Genomic DNA, 21,277 nt, shown 5'->3' with positions numbered 1-21,277 from the left:
AGGGGCACCTGGGTGGCTCAGTCGGTTACGCGTCTGACTCTTGATTTTGGCTCGGGTCACGATCTCATGGTTTGTGGGATCGAGACCTGCATCGGGCTCTGTATTGACGTTGAGGAGCCTGCTTGGGATTCCCTCTCTCTCCCCTCCCTTTCCTGCCCCTCCCCCACTCATGTGCGCATGCTCTCTCTCTCTCAAAATAAACATCTTTTTAAAAAGCAATAGAGATTTTAAATTTTCCGTACTGAATGGATCGAATGCCTGTTATAGCCATTTACTGTGCTAGACCATTTCCTTTTGGTGTGTGACTTAATCCTCATGACCACTCTGAGGTCCCCATGATCACCTTTCTTTCACAAGGAGGAAACTGTAGCTCTCAGTGCCCTGCCCAGGGTCACACAGTCAATATGTGATGGAACTGGCATTCAAACTCGGAGCTTTTGAACCGTGCTACACCATGTTATCAGGAGGCCTTATTATCAACATTGTCATTATAAAAAACCACACGAAGATAACTGCTGATTCCAGGATGATCACTATCTCAGTTCCAAACCCCTTTTTAACTACTTCACTGTGGCAGGTGCTGTTTGGAGTCAGGTGGCAGGCCTTGGCCGTTTTCCACATGTTTATCATGAGGTCCCAAGAAGAGAAGTTTTAAAAGACAAATCCTTTCCCTCAGAGAGCGTACAATCACATTGGGCAGTCAAGACTAATGCACGTAGAACAGACATTTAATCCAAGCCACGATAACTTGGGGAGCAAGGCAGGAGCTTGACTAATGTGATAGGAAGCCGTGCGGAGGTGGAGAGGCCAACGTGGACAGAGAAAATGAAGCCCGGGTGGGAGTTTCAGCGAGGTCAGCCATGGAGTGCCTTTTACATCTCTTGAGCTGACATGGGCCGAAGAGTGTTTAAGACCCATTATTGGGAAGATTCTGGAGTGCACAGATGAGAGCGAGACCAGCTGGACTCAAGGCAGTCCCCCAGCCATCTCTAGTCCGCCATGCCGTAATGCAAGAATGACCACTCGGGGCTGTCACGTAACGCCTACAGTTCTCACTTTACTCAGCAACATCAAGTAGGTCCACTTTGGACGTTTTTAAAGATAAAATATTCATGAGTTTCCTGTGACCCAGCACCGACCTTTTATGCTTTTTGAAATTTCTGCGCCTTCCTCCCACTCCTGAGCCAAAGGCACACCCACGTTTTTGACTTCGGCTCTGGAACCACATGCTCTTTGGCGTGGGAACTTCCTCTTGCCCAGTCCACTTTCCGCACGTTGTCTAGGCCTAGCAGCTCAGGCAGGATGCCCTTGTTGGCTTTTTACGCCATCGCCCATTTCCTGCTTCTCAGCCTCGTTCCAAAAGACTTAAGGCTGGCTGGTCTCATCCCGGGATGTCCTGCACACATGCTCCAGCCCCTGTGCTGCTGCTCTGTGCCCTCGCCTCGTGGGGAAGGCCCGACCTCCCCAAGGCCCCTGCGAGGAAACGTGAGAGGATCCAGTAGACATGATACCAACCCACCCTTTGAAAAGTCCCGGTATCTTTCCCTGGAGTAAGTCCCTCCAAAAGCAAAATAGTATGTCAGCACCTTCTGTTAGGTTATTTTCCTTCAGCCTTCATTTTCCAAGAATCTCCATTTGAGCACCATTCTGTCTTTTGCAAAAGTTTAACTGGAGGGATTGCCCAGTGTATTCACATGGGAGACAGTATGCAAAGCGGTTAAGGATCAGAGTCACGCAGTTAGATGGCCTAAGTCCAAAAGCTGCAATGTATTCAATTTCTCAAGACCCCAGTTTCCTTATCTGAAATATGATGTTAATAATACCCGCACATCATAGATGTGTGGTGAGACTTAAAGCAGCTCATTCCTTTAATTGGCATAATGCTCAGCACTTGGCAAGCACTCAATAATGGGCAGCTCTCAGGGGCACCTGGCTGGCTCAGTCGGCAGAGCCTGCTGCTCTTGATCTCAGGGTTGTGAGTTTGAAACCCACGTTGGGTACAGAGATTACTATAAAAATAAAGGGTAACTATTATTGCATTACTAGGGCATACACAATATATTATTTTTAGAGCTTCCCTATGGGGGAAAATGTTTTGTCAGACAATGAGGGGTGTTGAACACAGCATACATCCCTTTCTACTTTTGGAGCCATAGCCAGGATGCCAAAGTTGTAATCGACTCATATCAGGTGCCTGGTAATATCTAGTCTTTCATGTCAGATTCCCCAGGTTCTGAACCTTGGCTTCATGTTAGAATCACCTGGGGAGCTCTAGACAATATAAGCCCAAATCTCCTGAGTATCACCATTTTTCATAAGTTTTCCATTGATTGTAATGCATCCAATGGTAAGGACAATTGATTTAGGCCCTCTCTGTTCTCTTTTTAATCTTAATTATCCAGTTTTACATTGTTCTACTTTATTAAGTCTTTTAAATCTTTTTGAAAACAGGAGGGTTATGAAACCTACAAGGGATGGATGGATGGATGGATGGACTGATAGATGACTGTAAGTATTATATACACTAGGATTGTCACAATAAGAACAGACAGTTCAAGATGGGTATAAGTGGCATCTCAAAAACTGACAAATTACTTACTAAGTATGAAGAATGAAGGACAAGAATAACTAAAAATGACAAAAAGTTTTCCAGTCTAGCATGCCTAAGGGGATGGTAATGTCACTGAGGGAAGTAAGGAAATGGGGAACTGGTCTGTGGTTTCCAGTAACTCACAAAGAAATGGACTGACCCAAAAGGCACATAATTTAAGATATTTCAATCGCTGAATAAAGATATGAAATCAAGGGGTGCCTGGGTGGCTCAGTCAGTTGAGCGTCTGACTTCCGCTCAGGTCATGATCTCACTGTTCGTGAGTTCAAGCCCCGCGTCGGGCTCTGTGCTGACAGCTCGGAGCCTGGAGCCTGCTTGGGATTCTGTGTCTCCCTTTCTCTGCCCCTTCCCCACTCATGCTCTGTCTCTGTCTCTCAAAGATGAGTAAATGTTAAAAAATTTTTTTAATAAAAAATAAAAAGGATATGAAATCAATACACAAGTGGAATGTAGAACACTACTAAGTCCCACCTCAGATTACCTCATTTACTCTGATATCTGTGGCCCCTGCCATATACACAGGGGAGTATCATTAGCTACTCCTGGATGAAGCTTGTGGAGACTGTAATCACAGGACTCCTTCTAGCAAAAAGAAATAAAGAAATTATTCTCTGAAAGCAATCTTAGCTTCTATTTCTACTAGTGAACCGGAAGCCCAAATCTAGCAAAAGCCCTTTGATACAACAGCTTTCCTGTCTTTTATCTGGCATGTGAGGATGGTATCATATTGAGTGTGTGGAAATCACACTATTTTATCATGGCTATTAAAAAATAGATAAGGGACGCCTGGGTGGCTCAGTCGGTTGAGCGTCTGACTCTTGATTTCGGCTCAGGTCGTGATTTCATGGTTTGTGAAATCCATGATTTCAGCGCTGACCGTGTGGAGCCTGCTTGGGATTCTGTCTCCCTCTCTGCACGCCCCCCGCCCCCCCCACCCCCCCGCTCAAGCGTGTGCACTCTCTCTCTCTTTCAAAATAAATAAATAAACTTCAAAAAAAAATCGATGAAATAGGTACACTTATGATGAACACTAAGGTGTAGAATTGTTGAATCACCTGAAACTAATATAACACTGTATCCTAACTATCCTGGAATTAAAATTTAAAAATTTAATAAAATAAATTGGGGCGCCTGGGTGGCTCAGTCGGTTAAGCGTCCGACTTCGGCTCAGGTCATGATCTCATGGTTTCGTGGGTTCGAGCCCCGTGTCGGGCTCTGTGCTGACAGCTCAGAACCTGGAGCCTGCTTCGGATTCTGTGTCTCCCTCTCTCTCAGTCCCTTCCCTGCTCCTGCTCTGTCTCTCTCTGTCTCAAAAATAAATAGTTTTTTAAAAAGCTAAAAAAAATTTAAAAAGTAAAAATATTAAAGAAATAAAAATTTAATCAAAAAATAAAACTAAACTAAAAAAAAAAACAAGATCCTGCCGCTCCCACACTTAAAACTTTACGCCAGTTTCAGTTTACGAAAAATAATACTAAAACCCCATTATCGTTGTCTCCAAGAACCCCTGTAACCACCTCTCATATCTCAAGCCACTCCCTTCTTCATTCACAGTGCTCTAGTGACAAAGGTCTTCCAACAATTCTCAGAATTGAACACACTCTTTCACATGTTAGATCCTTTATACTTCCTAGTCCCTTTTGATTTCATGAGTTTCCCCCGCTCTAAGCAAGGCAGCTGCCTTCCCATGCTTTAAGTCTTAGTTATAATTTCAGAGAGACTTTTCTCTGACAGTCCTATTCACCAGCCCCCATGCTCATTTTGTCTTTAAACACAACACCCCCCACTATTTTTCCCTTCAGAGCATCTGGGACTATCTGTTAAGATTTTGTGTCTTTATTTCAAATAACTATTTGTTAGTGTTTGATTGATTGATTGATTGATTTTATTGTTCAAAAACGTCAAATGCCTGCTATGTTGCTTTGCTCTAGGTCCTAGAACAATAGCAGTGCATGTCCTCATGAGCCTTACTTTCTAGCAGGAGAGATGGCAAATAAGGGAAATGTAGCAGAGTTAGAGAACGTACAGTTGGGAGAAGGTTTGACGGGGTGAGTAGGATGGGGTTTTCTAGAGAAAAGAGACTTAAGCATAGACTTGAATGACACAAAGGAAAAGTTTGGAAGCCCTGAAGGAAAAGCAGCCCACGCCGTAGATTAAGGGCTTGGGTCCTATATCTGTGATATGCCTATAAACACCAGGCGGAACTATTAGTAAGTAGCTGGGCATACGTGTAATGCCTAATGGGAGATATGGAGAAGGTGTGGCAGTCAAGTGTAGAAGCAGTGTGGTCACTGAAACTGAGTGTAACTTGCCCAAGATAATGTTTCAGGGGTGGGGGGGGGGTGGTTCAGGGAGGGATCTAGCTGAGGGTTTTTGTTTGTTTGTTGCAGAAATATTAGAGACCAAGTGGCCATACAAAAAGTATCAATCGATAACTGCCTTTGTGTTTTGACTTCAAGTCTCTGACACTTAGGATTCTCACTAAATGGAAGCATACGGTTAACTGGCAAAACTTCCCAGCATAGACAACGAGGAATTTTTATTCTAGTATTTATGGCTTTGCTCTCCTTCCAGAATGAGTCATACCTTCTTGCTTTCATTCTTACATTTATAAGACTCCTCAACCTCGGACTGTGTTCAGCTTTATGCCCATCACATGGTTTTTCCTTAAGGAACTTGCCAGGCATTTAGCATGGGCCATCTTTGTCTGAAAGGCACCTATATGAACAGTTTTTAAAAATTGTTATTACTCTAAACAGACGACAACTATTAACTGATATTTGGTAGCTAGGGTAGTGGGGACATGGAGGTGAACAATATTATTAGTAAAGTTGAATGTTTGGGGGGGGGGGGGGGGGAATGGATGAAATAGCAGCCCTTGGGGAAAAATGCAAGTGCCAGCTTTTTAGGGAGGGACTATTGACGAGCTGGGTGGTTTAGTACCGTGTCAACTCGGCTACGCAGGAATTATGCTGCCGAGAAACCCCTTCCTTATATGGTTCTAGGTTAGAATTGCTCAAAAGAGCAATGGGCGTGTGATGAAGGTGGAGTGAACCACAGCTGTCTGTCTGACGCCATGGGGCAAGATGCATGAGTGAGGACACAGGGGCGCTGCAGGGCTCCAGCCATCCTCCTCCTCCCTGCCCCTCCCCTCCTCCTGCTTTGCCTGTAACTCTCTTCCCACCACTGAACAGGTTGACCTTCAGCCATATCAGGCCAGCAGAGCAACGGCCTTCTCCAGATTTCTTCACGGACTCCCCTTCACAGGCCCTCTGCGGCTGGAGGCGCTCGTCCAGATTTTCCCTAAGAGCTCTGATTTGTCCAACAGCGCAGAGCCTGAGGAAGCCTGATCAGTGACTTTTCTCTCATCCTCCAGCTTCTTTTCCCTGGGTCTTCATTTCCCTAGTCTCTCCCGCTAGGGTGTAAGGTCTAATCCCTGAGATAAAACCCTTGTACCATAATACTCATGGTGGTTCTGTTTCCCTGATCAACCCTTGACAGACAAACCCACCTTTTATCTTCTATCATCGTGCATTGGGGGAACACATTCCATTGCTTCCGAATGCAGACCCAGGCCCAGCAATGTGAATGCTTTTGAGCATGTCCTAAGACAATGCGTACAGGCTGTTCCTGCCCTAAGGGGATCAGGTTAGTGGGGGGGGACACAGACATATAGGAATATATATCAATCAGCATAAAAATTACAATGGTAGGTAGAGGTGTGTTTTCAGGAGAGTGAGATCCAGAAGAAAGAGTCAAGTCCGAGACCGTAAGCAAGCCGTAGGGCAAGGTCCCAACTTGTACAGCATCATATTCCCAGGATCAAGGCATCGTGCCTTAACAGAAAATTAGGGTCCCAGAAACATTTCTTGGGGCGCCTGGGTGGCTCAGTCGGTTAAGCGTCCAACTCTCGGTTTTGGCTCAGGTCATGATCTCATGGTTTCATGGGTTTGAGTTCTGGCAGTGTGGAGCCTGCTTGGGATTCTCTCTCTCTCTCTCTCTCTCTCTCCCTCTCTCTCTCTCTCTCTCCCTCTCTCTCTCTCTCTCCCTCTCTCTCTCTCTCTCTCTGCACCTCCTTGCTCACGCTGTCTCTCTTTCAAAACAAATAAACTTTTTAAAAAATTTCAAAAAAAAAAGGAAACATCTCTTGATTTGACTTGAACTAAACGGAACTCAATTTGCATATGGCGCAGCATTAAGCCCGTGAATACGGCACTGAGCAAGACAAACACAGCTCATGCCTTTAGCTCACAATCTAACGCAGTGGTTCACAAATGTAAGCATGCAACTGAATCTCCTGGGAAGCTTGTTAAAACCCAGATCGCTAGGGCCCATTTTCAGAGTTTCTCACCCCACAGCTCTGTGACGGGGACCTGGAGCCGAGTTTCTAACAGGTTCCGGAAGAGTCCAGGGACCACACTTTCAGAGCTGCTGTTCTCAGCCTGGCTACACATTAGAATCACTTGGACAACTTTTAAAAATACCTCGCTACAAGCATCCTCTCAGACCTGTTAAGTCAAGTTTTAAGAGCTCTGCACGTGGGGCTCCTGGGTGGCTCAGTCGGTTGACTCTTGATTTCAGCTCAGGTCATGATCTCACGGCTCATGAGGTCGAGCCCTGCATCGGGCTCTGCACTGAGAGCATGGAGACTGCTTGAGATCCTCTTTCTCCCTTTCTCTCTCTGCCTCTCCCCTATTCATGCTCTCTCTCTCAAAATAAATAAATATTAAAAAAAAAAAGAGCTCTGCAGGTGATTTTAACCTGTAGGTCAGGGTTGAAACCACTGATGTGCCATATGGGAGTAGTTACCATTTATTACCTGCCTGCTACGGGCTAACATCTGAAGATCGCATACACAGGATCACATCAGTGAATCCTATTTTGCAGGTAAGTAAACCAAGTCTCAAAGAGATGAGATGACGCTGGCCAAGGTCACAGATCAAGTGTCAGGAGGGGAGGCAGGACGGAACCCAGGTTTCTCTGACCCCGGAGTCCACGCTCGTAACCACCAATGACCGTGTCACATGAGCCTCACAGAAACAGTGCACCTGGTTTGAATATTGGATGATGAGTAGAAGTTCTGAGGCAGACAAAGGGGGAAGGGCATTTCAGGCAGGAGCACTGAGCTCCACATCTTTGGAGGTGCTGAAGTAGAGGCCGGAAGTCAGAGGTATCCAGAAGCATTTCTAGCCAGGCAGGAGGGTGGGACAAGATGACAGCTGTGGCCCATTCTCCCTAAGGGTCTAGAGTTATGTGATGGGGGCGCCTGGGTGGCTAGTTGGTTGAGTGTCCGACTTCGGCCCAGGTCATGATCTCACGGTTCGTGAGTTCGAGCCCCGCGTCGGGCTCTGTGCTGACAGCTCAGAGCCTGGAGCCTGCTTCGGATTCTGTGTGCCCCTCTCTCTCTGCCCCTCCCCTGCTCATGCCCTGTCTCTCTCTGTCTCAAAAATAATAAAAATATTTAAAAAAAAAAAAGAGTTATGTGATGAAGCCATCTAGAACCTGATGGACCAAGAGGAGAAGGAGAAAGATATGAGTGATAATTTGCTCAGAGTTGCCCTAAAAGAATATTTAGCAGATGCCTCTGTCCTGTATTTAGTCTCTCTAGTTTGAACGGCTACTACTACTCAGTTCTGAAACCATATCCACGCCCAAACAACTTGATGCTCCAAATATGTGCCACATCAATATTAATAAGTAAAAGCCAGGACGTATGACAGGAAAACGTAGGACTAAGATTGAGGCCATTCATATTTAAATATTCATTTAAAGGTTGAAATCCCCGATTAACGTCTCTCTCAGGTATGTGTTTTCTTTCTTTTTATGTATCTTGTGGTATATCGTACTTTAATGTTTCACGTGGGAAATTTAGAAAATACAGAATGAAAGGGGCGCCTGGGTGGCTCAGTCGGTTAAGTGTCTGACTCTTGATTTCAGCTCAGGTGATAATCTCACTGTTGGTGGATTTGAGCCTTGTGTCCGGCTCTGCATTGACAGCGCAGAGCCTGCTTGGGATTCTCTCTCTCTCTCTCTCTCTCTCTCTCTCTCTCTCAAAAATAAATAAATAAACTTAAAAAAAAAGAAAAAAGAAAATACAGAATAATGTAAAGCAGAAAACACAAACTATTGTAATCTCACCAGCCAGATGAAACTGCTGTAGAAATTTCGGTTATAACTCTCTAGAAATGTCTCCAAATGTCTGTAGGTGTGGGTATTCCAAAAACAGAATCATGCTGTAAATGTAGTATATAATCTCTATTTTTTACTCAACATATATCATGACCATTCTTTATGTCATTAGATTTGATTCCCATAAATTCTTTCCTAATTATACTAAAGATATGAATATCTTTCATTTTTATTTTTTATTTAAAAAATTTTTTAATGTTTATTTTCTTTTATTTTTTTTAATTGTTTTTTAGTGTTTACTTATTTTTGAGACAGAGAGAGACGGAGCATGAACAGGGGAGGGGCAGAGAAAGAGGGAGACACAGAATCCGAAGCGGGCTCCAGGCTCCGAGCTGTCAGCACAGGGCCCGATGAGGGGCTTAAACTCACGGATGGTGAGATCATGACCTGAGCCGAAGTCAGACGCTTAACCAACTGAGCCACCCAGGCTCCCCTTTTAATGTTTATTTTTAAGAGAAAGAGTACAAGTCAGGGAGGGGCACAGAGAGAGGAAGACACAGAATCCGAATCAGGCTTCAGGCTCTGAGCTGTCAGCACAGAGACTGACATGGGGCTTGAACTCATGAATTGGGAGATCGTGACCTGAGTGGAGGTCAGACACTTAATTGACTGGGCCACCCAGGCGCCCCCCACCTCCACATCTTTTAAAGATGTTTTTATTTTTAAGAAATCTCTACACCCACATGGGGCTCAAACTCCCAACCCAGAAATCAAGAGTCACATGTTTCCCCCCCTACACACACCAGCCAGCCAGGCACCCGAAATACATAAATACCTTTTAATGGCAATACACTGCCCAAAACTTGCAGTGGGTTAGAACATCCAGTAAGTATGGTATTTGTTGTTGCTGTTACCATACTGACCTGCGGATAATGGTAAAAAAGATGGACCCGTAAAATGGGTGGAGACCCTTCTGTTAGTCCCTTGACTCAGAAGGAGAACCAACAGTCTTCACTTTTTGAACCCTTGAGAGGTGATTCAGCTTAAAAGGTGATCACTTAAAAGGTGATTCAGCTTTTTCTGGTGAGTGAGGATTCTTTGTGAGATTCCAACCTCGGCAGGAAGCAGGTTTTCCCTCACTAGTGAAATGAGAAGCGGAGTGAAGAAGAGCTACGGCCCAAGCTCTTTTTTCCAAGGTTATGTTTCTTGCTTTACAGGGAACTGCTGCCCCCCAGAGGACAAACACGTGGCTGAAGGTCCTTCTAGGAAACCCCGGGCCGCTGGGAGGCGGCTTTCTCAGTGAGTACATTTCTATCCCCTTTTTCCTTGTTCTTACCGGGTTGCTGTACAATTTCCACTTGCCTGAGAGTTTCCTAATGCCTTTTGTTATCTGGCTATGATCTTCCCCCATGTGAAAGTCCATATGTACCCAGGAGGATGTGGGACTCAGGAAGGGACTCTAGCCTTTTTTTTTTTTTTTTTTTTTTATGTTTATTTATTTTTGAGAGAGAGCGCAAGTGGGAGAGGGGCAGAGAGAGACACACACACATAATCCGAAGCAGGCTCCAAGCTCTGAGCTCTGAGCGGTCAGCACAGCGCCCAACATGGGGCTCGAACCCACCAACTCGGAGATCATGACCTGAGCCAAAGTCGGAAGCTTAACTGGCTGAGCCGCCAAGGCGCCATCAAGGCCTTTCTGAAGCCTGTGGCAGGAAAAGGTATCCGTTCCTGGAGGGCTGGTGTGGATATGCCACAAACACCAGAGAACAAGAGGCTCCATTGGCAGAAGCCTTAGAATTATCTAAGATAACTCAACCATGGAGGAAATTAGAAAATAATTTCCAGTAAAATATCTCTTATTCAACGGGGTGCCTGCAATTGGTCTCAAAAAACTGCTAAGACTTTACACGAATCTAGCAGAAAGGATCCTAAAGTTTCTCAAGAAAAGTGACCCATTAAATCTGAAGGAACAAAATTCTCCTGGCTGGGAGGGAAGGCAAATAAATGCTTTTCTGTGACTCTGTCAGTGCCCGGCAGTAAAATTACACTGTGTGGCTTGTAGAAATGCATCGAGTAAGTTAAAGTTAGTCTTCAGAAGACAGCAAGTTAAAAGGGATTTTTTTTTTTTTCTGGGAGAAGGTGACTTCCAAGTGGATAAGTTTAGGTTTAGATGAGAATTAATATTATATCTGATTAAAATAAAGGTAAAAAACATAAATTATGGTATTAAGATAACTAAAGTATTAATAAAAGTTTAAACAGTATATCAAGTGTTTTCTAATATGAAAATCAAAAACATTTTTAAATGAGAAAAAGGAAAACTTAGCTTTCATTGAATGACCTGGTGTCCCTTTCAATTATAAAATAAAAAATAGAGATAGGCAAATTTACATTGAGCCAACAATTGGTAGTTATGAAAAGGGAATGAAAAAGACAAATTCATTTGTCTTTTCAGGAGACCCATTTCATTTGTAAAATATTAATCATAGACACAGCTTCCAATTGAAAAGACCCTAAGAAATCCTTTTGACTAAGATTTATAGGGTTTTCATTTTACTTTTAAAATATAAGAATAGGGGTGCCTGGGTGGCTCAGTCGGTAAAGCGTCCAACTTCAGCTCAGGTCATGATCTCACGGTTTGTGGGTTCGAGCCCCCCGTTGGGCTCTGTACTGACAGCTCAGAACCTGGAGCCTGCTGCAGATTCTGTGTCTCCCTTTCTCTGCCCCTCCCCTGCTCATGATCTGTCTCTCTCTGTCTCTCAAAATAAACGTTAAAATTTTTTTTAAATAAATGAAGTATAAGAATAAAAAGTAAATATAAGCCAAGTTTATGTAATACTACTCAACTACTTGGATAAATCATGTTTTAAAATATTCATTTATTTTGAGAAAGAGAGCAGGGGCGGGGGGTAGAGAGCGAGAAGGAGGATCCCAAGCAGACTCTGCGCCTGACACAGGGCTTGATCTCACCAACTGCAAAATCATGACCTGAGCAGAAACCGAGAGTCAGATGCTTAACTGACTAAGCCACCCAGGTGCCCCTGTCTTTTTATATATTCTGGATGTGAGTGATAGCTATATATTTTCTCCTGGTTTTGCCATTTGAGAAAGAAAAATTAAAAAACGTAACATGTAATTTCATGCGAAAAGTTTAGCATTTTACAAAATGGCAAATTAAATGCAAGTTTCAAGATTCCAAACACTCAGCTTATAAAATAATGCTTACACTAATATTTTAAAGTGTATAAAGATAAACATGGGCACGCAACTGGGTTTCTCCGTGTTTATTTGAATAACAGGTATAATCAGAAACCAGTCTCATAGACCTCAGACAGCACTTCAATTTATGAGAACTACAGAGTTCCTCTATTTACCCTTCATGTGTAAACTTAGAAGATATGACATCTCTGTGATAAAAGTGTAAAAACAGTATTATAGCGAACTTTCCTGCCAACTTAATATTTTTTTCTAATCCACAATTGTCTTTAGAACCTTGAACTACTACACTATTGAGATACTTAGCTAATACTCAACATTTCACCTGGAGACTTTAAAAAATGTTAGAGTTCAGAGCGCCAAGAACGGAGTAATCTCACATTTCACTCCAGTTTCAAGCTAACACGTTAGCCTCCATAGTTCCATGATCCTGACAGAAGGTATAGGACACCTGGATCAGAGACGATATTACACAAAGCCACCCCTGCAGTTAACAGGGTGACACAAAAGGGGTCAGCTGATCGCCGCATTGCACGCACGGTGGATTGCATAGCAGGAGAGGACCCCCAAATTTTAAGAAGACAAATATTTTATAATAAGCAGTAAGCCCGCCTGACCTTTGTGCTGGAAGGAGACATTATCTTTATTATAATGGCCAGTAAATAAAATTGCCCTTTGCTCAGGAAGGAGACACAATCTCTACTCCCAGGGCTGTTCGTTGTACAAACATCCTTGAAAGATATTCCAGACCTAAGTTAGCCATTGCCTCCGCTCTTAAGATGTGCAGAATTATGAGAAACCCAGGGAGGCCTGTCTCTGAACAGAGAGAAATAAAATATAAAATGTATAGTTCCTACATAACACCTAACATGTTTTTTATAGATGTATTCTTATTTATGCATAAATATTTTTTCCTTCAGAATCCCCAATTAAGACAAAATAAACATCAAATTATGTATTTGATAAAGTTGTTTTAAAACCTAGAGTTTTAGGGGCGCCTGGGTGGCTGAGTCTGTTGGGCGTCCAACTTCGGCTCAGGTCATGATCTCGCGGTCCCCCCGCGTCGGGCTCTGTGCTGACAGCTCGGAGCCTGGAGCCTGTTTCGGATTCTGTGTCTCCCTCTCTCTCTGACCCTCCCCCATTCATGCTCTCTCTCTGTCTCAAAAATGAATAAACGTTAAAAAAAAAAATTTAAAACCTAGAGTTTTAAAGCTTTAAGTATTGTCATTTACATTGATATGACTATCTAAGTGTATGCATGTGTACATATCAGAGCTATATCAAGGTTAATGAATTTTTAAAAATTATTTACAAAAGAGGAGAGAGGACTTCCAGTTTGGAAAAAGAATTGGTCTCTGGGTATGTCATCTGCTGTCAACATGAAGCAGGTAAAACTTCTTTGCCTGAACGGTGTCCCCACACGGTAGCAAAAGTTGTCACACCTCTGGGTGTATACTCTCACTTCTCACAAGTGTGCCAGTATTTATCCTGATCCCTGCGATGTTTTTCAGTACTTCATGACCATACATGAGTGTGAAAACAGCACAAGTCCCTTGTGCTAAAAGGGTTATATGTCTACTGTTAACCTCCGAGTGGCTGTTATAAAATATCCATTCAAAAATTTCAGTTACCTTTTTTATTATTTTATCAAGTGAGCAGCCCCTTAGGGCTATTTTTTTATATATCATCCAGTTCTACAATTTGACCCCAAACTCAGAAGCTCTGGGCACTTACAGGATGTCCCACTGGCCAAGGATCTTGTATAAAAAAAAAAAAAAAAAAAAAAAAAAAAAAAGATTAAAATGGCCAGAAATATCGCCCCATAGCAAAGAGGTAAGTCGCAATGGTTACCTCGGGGGAGGGCAGCTGGAAGGGAATGGAGTATGAGAAAGACTACTTTGTAACCACTCACCCTTTCTTTGGACATTTTGTACAAGGTGTATTATTACTTCCAAAAGTGCATGTAATAAAGTAACCCTCTTCTAAATGACAATTTCACACACCTGCCCCTTGAGTCCGGCTTCTCAAGGACAGATCTGCACATGCGCAAATGATGATGGTGCGGGGCTGTTCGGGCAGCGTTGTGTGTAACAGCAACAGGTGCGAAATGTGTACGTGTCCGTGGAAGGGGATCAGTGAAATGAACTGTGTGACCATACAGTAGAATGCAGACGGAAGGAAGGATCAAGATTATGTACGCATATGGAAATAGTATCTCCAAATATATTAAGTAATAAAAGAGAGAGAGAGAGATGCAAAAAAGTAAAGTATCTCTCATGTTCCATAAAATAGATATGCATTTCCTTGCGTGTGTGTTAACAAATATATCTAGAGGATACAGAAGGAATTAACATAATTGGTTGGATTTGAAGAGAATAATTAGGTGGCAGTGAGACAAGAGTGAGAGGGTGACTGACTCTTCACTGTATATACTTGTATATCTTAGACACTGTAAATCTTGGGGCACCTGGGTGGCTCAGCGGGTTGAGCGTGAGGCTCAGGTCATGGTCTCACGGTTCCTGAGTTCCGGCCCCACATCAGCCTTGCTGTGCTGTCAACACAGAGCCGGCTTCAGAAGCTCTGTCCCCTTCTCTCTCTGCCACTCCCCTGCTCACGCTCTCATGAGAATCAACATTAAAAAAAAAATAAAAAATAAACTGTAAATCGCATAAATATGTTACCTATTCACAAAATAAAAATCAAAATTTTTAGAAGAGGAAGATAATAGTGAAACATTACCAATTTCAAAAAAGCTCAGCAGTGTGCATTTCTACAACTCCACCAAAGTTCAGTTGGTGTCCCAATAAAGTCCATCTACACTGTCTCAGAATGGATCCTGAGATTGTGCCAAGTAGAAAGAATTGAGCTATTCTGTAGCAATAAATGAGGAAACTCAGGTGGTTTTTTATAGATACATACTTCTTTAAATGTGTGAATATCCAGCTATCACAGTGCCCTTCTTCCCATGAGCTTTTCCAAACTTCTAAAATTGTGACATGAGTTTAGACTGACAGAAGAGTTGCAAAAATAACAAGATAGCTCTCGTATACCACCTTTCACCCAGTTTCCCCTAATGTTAGCATCTTACATAGTGCAGTTATCAAAACTAGGAAATTAACACTGTATAGTATAATAAAATAGTAGACATCATACACTATAACACAATATAATACATAGTTATAAGACTACTGACCACACTAACTTTATTCTGATTTCCTGTGAGCTTTTAAATGATGTTTCAAAACCTGCTTGATTCAAAAAGCAAGCCATTAGTAGGAGCATGAACATATTGTTTCTTTCCGTTCACAGCAAAAATTTGTTTTTGTTTTTGTTTTAGGGTTTTTTTTTTTTGTTTTGGGTTTTTTTTTTTTTTTTTTGTCCTCAGGTCTTTTTGTCACAGATATTTTTGCAAACGTTCAAAATAGCTAGACTGTATTCTGAAGATGTTTAAATTTTCACATGTATGTACTAGAAAGCACATTTGTGTTTGTAATGAGAAAAAGCAGGATGCTACAGAATTGTGGATTCGCCTTAAGGGAGTGCTTAAATTATGGCCGGAGGGAGCTGCTTCTCTGTTTCATTGCTTGATCACATTTCACTAGTCAACAATTCTGTTAATTATCCAGTTAACTGAAAAAATTTCAGTTCCATTCCTGAGTCTACCATCAAAAGCAGTGATTCTCAAAGTGTAGTCCCGAGACCAGAAGGTTGGCACCACCTGGGAACTTGTTAGGAATGCTGATTTCCAGCAATCTGTGTTTTAGAAAGCCCTGAGTGATTCTGACAGTTAAACTTTAAAAGACTCTGATGAAAAGAATTGTTTTGATGACTAAAGGGAGAAGAGGGAGGGAAAGAAGAAACTAAAACAGAAATTCCCACTGGGACATTTAACCTGTCTGTTCGTTCATAGAAAGGTCTTTGTTCAAACTTTTTTTTCTAAGAAATTAGATTGTATATACTCTCTCTCTCTCTCTTTTAAGTCAAATTTTATTTTATTTTAATTTTTTAAGTAATCTCCATGCCCAATGTGGGGTTCAAACTCATGACCCTGAGATCAAGAGTCCCATTGCTCTAACGGACTGAGCCAGCCAAGCGTCCGTGTACTTGGTTTCTCTTAAGTACTGACACACTTCCCCAGGCACCAGGCTTTGACCTTAGCCACCTTTTGACCTGAGTGAACTAATTCCAAAGTAATTAACTTAGAACTTCTGTATCGATAACCTCTTCTGCCAGAAACCGATTCAATCCTATTCTGGACACGAAATGAGTACTGGCAATCATTACTTGGCACAAATTTCAGCAGCAGCAGTTGAGTTAAATTAAGACCAGTCCCTCAACAATACGGTGCAAATTGCAGTTACCATGGTATATTACCTGTGAGTAATTACATAGTACAAATTTCATGGTTCTGCAAACACCAGGGAAATAACAGACGTGCATCGTGATTAGTGGCCAATTTCATAGATTCCTGTTGACTCCGCTGATGGTTCGACACAGCACATCTGTTACTCAGTTCACGCAGTCTGCCAAGGTGTGTGGTTGCTGTAGAGGCTGCTTGTAGGCACCAACTTGAACAATGGAAACCTGAGTAAGGTCGAAGGATGCACAGTGACCCCCAACCCCCGGGCTGAATACAAACAGGCCCATCAGGCGACCCGCCTCAAAATAGCCACAAGCCCTAGCTGACCAATTGGTTACTTACACCCAGATGCAGGTACCAAAAAAGGAAGATTCCATTGGTTTCCATACTTCCTCACCTTCCGCACTTAACCACAGCTCCCCCCAACCTCACGGCAGTCTGTGCTTTGCTGTCCCTGCCCCCTCCTCCCTTCCCGGCCCCCAGCTTCCTTGCGGTGTATTCAGGAAACTTGTATCTCCCTTGTTCTGTCTTGGGTGAATTCTTTCACTGCCCGTGCTGCCTTCTTCCACCGGATTGGATTGCCCCCCATTTGGTGGCCCCCCATCCAACTGGGAGACACCAGAGTTGCCACTGCGTCTCCCAGTGATAAACCCACATGACGTTTTACAAAAATGGATGATGAAAAGAAAGAATTGTCCAACACAGATGAAAGTGCAGCTAAGAAAGGAAAAGTGGTGTCACTAGGAGAAAAATTGGGTGTGATTAGAAGTTACTGATGGGCTGGGGCACCTGGGTGGCTCAGTCGGTTAAGACTCCGACTTCGGCTCAGGTCATGATCTCGCGGTCCGTGGGTTCGAGCCCCGCGTCAGGCTCTGTGCTGACAGCTCAGAGCCTGCAGCCTGTTTCAGATTCTGTGTCTCCCTCTTTCTCTGACCCTCCCTGTTCATGCTATCTCTCTCTCTCTCTCTCTAAAATAAATAAACGTTAAAAAAAAATTAAAAAAAAAAAGAAGTTACTGATGGGAGAATGTTGATGAATCTGCCCATCTCCAGACTCCAGGTATACAGCCGGGGGATTTCGTGAAGAGGAACTCACTGGTAGAAACACAAAACTCAATGTGACACGAGGGATGAAGATGTCCCAGTGAAAGTGAGACTTGCAATCCCTTCGCATCAGAGGACCCTCCGGGGTGTTTTATAACACTAAAAGCATGAAGGATAGAATCTTGTAAGCAAAAGTAAGCTGCCAAATTAAATACTCCCCTGAGAGCTGGGACCTGTATAAATGTACTGGCAGACTCAGGGAATTAGGGCTGAAAAACTGTATAATGAGTTGGAAAATGATAGTTCAGAGACTATTGCCATGGCTTGTGTAAGTTACTCTTTTTAATGTTTATTTATTTTTTTGTATTCTGAGGGGGGAAGGGCAGAGAGATTGGGAGAGAGAGAATCCCAAGCAGGCTCCATGCAGAGCTCAATGCGGGGCTTGATCCCAGGACTTCGAGATCACTACCTGAGCCGATATCAAGAACTGGTCACTCAACCGACTGAGCCACCCAGGGGCCCCTAGTATAAGCTACTTATATCCTCTAAAGTTGGATTTCTTCCTGGTTGTTATTCTTAGCAACTTACTAGTCTGGTTGTAATATTTAAATTATTGTCTCTTTTTTTTTCTGAAAGATGTAAATACTTGTGATTTTTGTTTGTTTGTTAAGCTAGAAAAGGATTTTTGGCTCTCCTCCTGCATTTGTGGTGGTTAAAAGAAGGAAGGAAGGGAGGGGGCGAGAAGGGGAGACAAAGAGCAAAGAGGAGCCCTGTTCTCCACCCACCTTCTGAATTGTTCTCCCTTGTCTAGTGTCTCCTTCTCTTCTTAGGGACTCAAGTCATCTATGTATTAATCATTTTACATGTTCTTATTTCACATTTTCTTTCAAATAGCCTTTCCATTATCTGAAGTTCATGACCACTGAATTGCTTGTTTTAAGTACACTCTCGGGTGTGGTACATTGTTTTCATGTGTGTCCATGTTTTGATTATGAGCTCATCTGTAGCAGAGATTGCTTTTTCCCCAGAGAACCCATTGTGCCCCGGGGTGAAAAAGAGTCCTGGCAGATCCATTCTCGGTTGATTCTGCCAAGAGTCTTGTGATGTCACTGCATTTGACGGGTTCTTATGTTCAAGGCTCAATTTGGGGTGTGGGGGACTTCATTGTTGAAAGAAATTCAAACTCCAAACCTCTCTGAGGAGCTCGACTCCGGAGATTTTAACAATGGGGGAATCCAGGCAAGGGGTACAGGCACAGGAACTCTGTGTGCTAGCTCTGAGACTTCTCTGCTGACCTAAAAATTAGCCCAAAATCAAAAGATAATTTTTATTTTTTATTTATTTAAAAAAATTAAAAAAAATTTTTTTTAATTTTTATTTATTTTTGAGACAGAGAGAGACAGAGCATGAATGGGGGAGGGGCAGAGAGAGAGGGAGACACAGAATCGGAAGCAGGCTCCAGGCTCTGAGCCATCAGCTCAGAGCCTGACGAGGGGCTCAAACTCACGGACCGCGAGATCGTGACCTGAGCTCAAGTCAGATGCTTAACCGACTGAGCCACCCAGGCGCCCCTAAAAGTGTTTTTAAAGTCTATTTATTTATTTTGAGAGAGCGAGAGAGAGAGAGACGTGAGAGGGGCAGAGAGAGAGAGGGAGAGAGAGAATCCCAAGCAGGCTCCACACTGTCAGTGCAGAACCTGAGGTGGGGTTTGAACTCACGATCCATGAGGCAATGACCAGAACCGAAACCGAAAGTCAGACACTTAACTGACTGGGGCAGCCGGGTGCCCCTAAAAAGTTAATTTTTAAACAATGAAGCCCCCAGGTAAACACTTAGGTAGCTGTGGAGTCAGCTTGTATGCTTCCTGGTCCCATTTTTACCTCCTTCTTCCTTTTGGGTATCTGCAATATCCTTTTATCCTTCCAAGTTCAGCTATGAATTTATTTTTTTAAGTGTATTTATTTATTTTGAAAGAGAGAGAGAGAGAGAGAGCATGAGCAGGGATGGGGCAGAGAGAAAGGAAAAGAGAATCCCAAGCAGGCTCTGTGTTGTCAACACAGATGACACAGATGTGGGGCTCGAGCCCATGAACCGCGAGATCATGACCTGTGCCCAAATCAAGAGCCAAACACTCGACCAACTGAGCCACCCAGGCGCCCCTCGGCTCTAAACTCAAAATAATCTTTGCTTTCATTGATCTAGCATTTCTGGGAGTTGTCGTAGGTGGATATTGAGACCCTATCAGCTCACTACGTGTGGAATCTTAACTCCCTAGTTTCTCTTTAATCCACACACGTCAAGCTTTTATCCCTACCCCTGAAACTGCTCTGGGGTTACCAGCAGCGTTCTTACCAGCAGCGTTCCATCTGGCAAACAAGTGGTTGATTCTTAGTCATGAACTCCATCTTCCATCAGCGTTTGAACCGTTGTACGTGACTTCCTTGAAACCCTCTCTTCCCTTGGTTTGTCGCACTCTCTTTTTTTCTCCTCCTTCGCCGGCGGCTCCTCAGACTGCTTGCCGGACTCTGGTTCCTTGGCCAACCTTACGTCTTGAGTGCCTCTGGACTCAGTCTGCCACCCAGTCTCTTATCATTTTACCTCATTCCCTAGGTGATTCTATTCAGTTCAATGATTTTAAATGCCATACATATGCCAGTGACTCTCACATTGAGATCTTCCGACCTGATTTCTTGTGCGCCCACCCCTGGGTCCCCCTGGACTCATGTATACGATACAACTGCCTAGCCAGCATCCCTACTTGAATGTCAGACAGAACTCTGGATTTGGTGCCAACAGTCACAGAATAGGTCATCCACCATATGCCTGTGGTAGGCCTGGGCCAGGCCTAGTCATGTGGCAGCAAAGAGAACTGAAAAATTAACCCCTATGGCACAGCAAAACCCTCTCTGTCAGGTAGTAGGTAGACCTTTGAGTGTGAACGTGGCCCTTCCCCAAGCCTAACAGTGTAAGACCATAAAACCACGGTTCTTTGCATTAACCCCCAAATTTCTAGTGTACCTTCAGGAGGACCCTCAGTTCAGAAACCTACTACTTCATTATATTTGAAGTCAAACCTCTAAATTAGCCAGCATGAAGGAGGGAAAGTTGCCCAACTACGTGGAGTAGGGAAGGAATTCCTGAAATCTGCTTTTTCTTTTTTCCTTTGTCCTCACTCAATGAGTTCTCATTGCATTGGGAAGGGGAAGAGTTGTGAGCACGTAGAATTGTTCTGTTCCATTGTCTTTCAGACAGAACTGGGATCCAGGTTCTAATTTTCTTTTAAGTTCAGGATCTGATCAGAGTCAGAGGAGGCTGATGGCTGTTGGGAGAAAGGCGGGAAACAGGAATGTACTTGACTTTGAAAGTCGCAGGTCCCAGGGCTCCCATTCAGGTTCCTGAGGACCCTCCAGATAGATCACCATGTAGAATATGGATGGCCTGAGCCTAGGGCTGGTCTCGGGAGATGGAAGGTCAACCACATGTGCAAAGGAAGGACCTGAGAAGCCACTGTCCTCTGATCTGTACCCCCAGGATGCTGTGAAGGGCCTTTTCATAAAGAGAGGGCCAGGTTCACTCCTCAGCCTCTGGTTGGTCTCATAAATGGTAGAGAGTAAATCCTGCAAATTTATGAGCATCTGGAGACATTGTTGCCATTTTTCTTTAGGCCCCTGTCCCTGAGACCCTGGCCAAATGCTTTTGACCATATGTGGTTCTTCCTTGCTCGATCACATTCAAGGAGATCTCGTTCTTGTAGGAAACTCTGGATTTCCTAGTCACTCTAAGGTTTAATTAATGGGCCCATCGGATTTTTTGGTCCTTGGGCTTCTTTTTCCTACTTTACTTCCTAGAAGTTTCTGGTGATTTCAGCCTGATGTGCAACTTGGTCCGTTTTTATTCCTGAGTTTTCTCTGCAGCCAC

This window comes from Panthera leo, chromosome C2 (assembly GCF_018350215.1).
Source record: "Panthera leo isolate Ple1 chromosome C2, P.leo_Ple1_pat1.1, whole genome shotgun sequence".
Lineage (NCBI taxonomy): Eukaryota > Metazoa > Chordata > Mammalia > Carnivora > Felidae > Panthera > Panthera leo.
Note: the sequence above shows the minus strand (reverse complement) of the source record.